Source organism: Ascidiella aspersa, chromosome 5 (genome assembly GCF_963924565.1).
Source record: "Ascidiella aspersa chromosome 5, kaAscAspe10.2, whole genome shotgun sequence".
NCBI classification, from domain to species: Eukaryota; Metazoa; Chordata; class Ascidiacea; order Phlebobranchia; family Ascidiidae; genus Ascidiella; species Ascidiella aspersa.
In genome coordinates, this window is record NC_139451.1 from 9,508,324 (window position 1) to 9,510,823 (window position 2,500).

At 55.0% G+C, this 2,500-nt stretch overlaps 2 non-coding genes across 2 annotated transcripts; both read left to right on the forward strand.

Moving 5' to 3' along the window:
* The first annotated feature begins 181 nt into the window (after positions 1 to 181).
* Positions 182 to 1,992, forward strand: LOC146142804 (small subunit ribosomal RNA). Its single transcript, XR_014500200.1, has one exon. It is a non-coding gene; the product is annotated as a small subunit ribosomal RNA (ribosomal RNA).
* Positions 1,993 to 2,239: 247 nt separating this feature from the next.
* LOC146142805 (5.8S ribosomal RNA) lies at positions 2,240 to 2,393 on the forward strand. The gene has a single exon (XR_014500226.1). It is a non-coding gene; the product is annotated as a 5.8S ribosomal RNA (ribosomal RNA).
* The last annotated feature ends 107 nt before the right edge of the window (positions 2,394 to 2,500 follow it).

Sequence of the window (2,500 nt, forward strand, 5' to 3'; positions counted from 1 at the left end):
GGCCTGCCGACGAAGTCTTACTCCGGCGGGTGCGACGGGCGGTGACGGTTTTCTGAGTTCGGGCAGCCGAGCAAAGAACGAAATTTTAACGGAGAAGCCTTCGGGTTTCGCATCGACCGAGCGACGGCGCCGCATCAGCGGCGCCTCCTTCGTCGGCCTTTCGGGGCTACGCTAAAGTAGCTACCTGGTTGATCCTGCCAGTAGTCATATGCTTGTCTCAAAGATTAAGCCATGCAAGTCTAAGTACGAGCTCTCGTACAGTGAAACTGCGAATGGCTCATTAAATCAGTTATGGTTCATTTGATCGTACGTTTTACGTGGTTAACTGTGGAAATGCTAGAGCTAATACATGCGTGAAGCGCCGACCTCGCGGGAGGCGTGCTTTTATCAGACCAAAAACCGACCGGGCTTCGGCCCGCAACCTTTGGTGACTCTGGATAACTTTGCGGATCGCACGGTCTCGCACCGGCGACGGATCATTCAAGTGTCTGCCCTATCAACTTTCGTCGGTACGGTACTGGCCTACCGAGGTTCTTACGGGTAACGGAGAATCAGGGTTCGATTCCGGAGAGGGAGCCTGAGAAACGGCTACCACATCCAAGGAAGGCAGCAGGCGCGCAAATTACCCATTCCCGACGCGGGGAGGTAGTGACGAAAAATAACAATACAGGACTCTAAACGAGGCCCTGTAATTGGAATGAGTACACTTTAAAACCTTTAACGAGTATCCATTGGAGGGCAAGTCTGGTGCCAGCAGCCGCGGTAATTCCAGCTCCAAAAGTGTATATTTAAGTTGTTGCGGTTAAAAAGCTCGTAGTTGGATTTTGGGCGCAGGCGGCCGGTCCGTCGCAAGGCGTGTACTGGCCGTCCTGGCCTCACCTCCGGTTCTCCGCCGGTGCCCTTGACTGAGTGTCGGCGGCGGCCGGAACGTTTACTTTGAAAAAATTAGAGTGTTCAAAGCAGGCGATTCGCCTGAATAATGGTGCATGGAATAATGGAATAGGACCTCGGTTCTATTTTGTTGGTTTTCGGAGCGCGAGGTAATGATTAAGAGGGACAGACGGGGGCATTCGTACTGTGCCGTTAGAGGTGAAATTCTTGGATCGGCGCAAGACGAACGACTGCGAAAGCATTTGCCAAGAATGTTTTCTTTAATCAAGAGCGAAAGTCAGAGGTTCGAAGACGATCAGATACCGTCCTAGTTCTGACTATAAACGATGCCAACTAGCGATCGGGGGGCGTTAGTTTTACGACCTCTCCGGCAGCTTGCGGGAAACCAAAGTCTTTGGGTTCCGGGGGAAGTATGGTTGCAAAGCTGAAACTTAAAGGAATTGACGGAAGGGCACCACCAGGAGTGGAGCCTGCGGCTTAATTTGACTCAACACGGGAAATCTCACCCGGCCCGGACACAGTGAGGATTGACAGATTGAGAGCTCTTTCTTGATTCTGTGGGTGGTGGTGCATGGCCGTTCTTAGTTGGTGGAGCGATTTGTCTGGTTAATTCCGATAACGAACGAGACTCTGGCTTGCTAACTAGTTACGCGACCCAATCGGTCGGCGTCTAACTTCTTAGAGGGACTAGTGGCGTTTAGCCACACGAGATTGAGCAATAACAGGTCTGTGATGCCCTTAGATGTTCGGGGCCGCACGCGCGCTACACTGACCGGATCAGCATGTGCTCGCCTTGGCCGACAGGTCTGGGTAACCCGCTGAACCCCGGTCGTGCTAGGGATAGGGAATTGCAATTATTTCCCTTGAACGAGGAATTCCCAGTAAGCGCGAGTCATTAGCTCGCGTTGATTACGTCCCTGCCCTTTGTACACACCGCCCGTCGCTACTACCGATTGAATGGTTTAGTGAGGTCCTCCGATTGGACCTGGCGCGGCCGGCAACGGTCGAGCCGGCGTCCGAGAAGACGATCTAACTTGATCATTTAGAGGAAGTAAAAGTCGTAACAAGGTTTCCGTAGGTGAACCTGCGGAAGGATCATTAACGGTCTCGCAAACGCTTCGGCGAACGCGAAACTCGGACAAGCGAGAGAAAAAGTTTTTGCTACCCGGCGCCCGACCCGCGAGGAGCGGCGCGCCGGCCGGCGATTCGGTCACCCGGTAATGTTTGCGCGTCGAGTGCCGCGGTGCCGCGCGCTCCGGCTTCAAGCGTCGGCCTGGCCGACCGCTCGGCGCGGTATATTTTGTCACCCTTTAGTGCGAGGCACTGTGCGAGCGAAACAATCGTGGATGGCTCTTGGCGGTGGATCACTCGGCTCGTGAGTCGATGAAGGACGCAGCTAGCTGCGTGAATTAGTGTGAATTGCAGGACACATTGAGCATCGACGTTCTGAACGCAAATTGCGGCCTCGGGTCAATCCCGGGGCCGCGCCCGCCTCAGGGTCGCGTTGCAAACGTTCCGCGCGGGGATTTCTCCGCGCGGCTGCTGCGGCGTCGGACGCGCGAGCGCCCGTCCCGCTCAAGACAGCACGGCACGATGTGCGACGATCGCG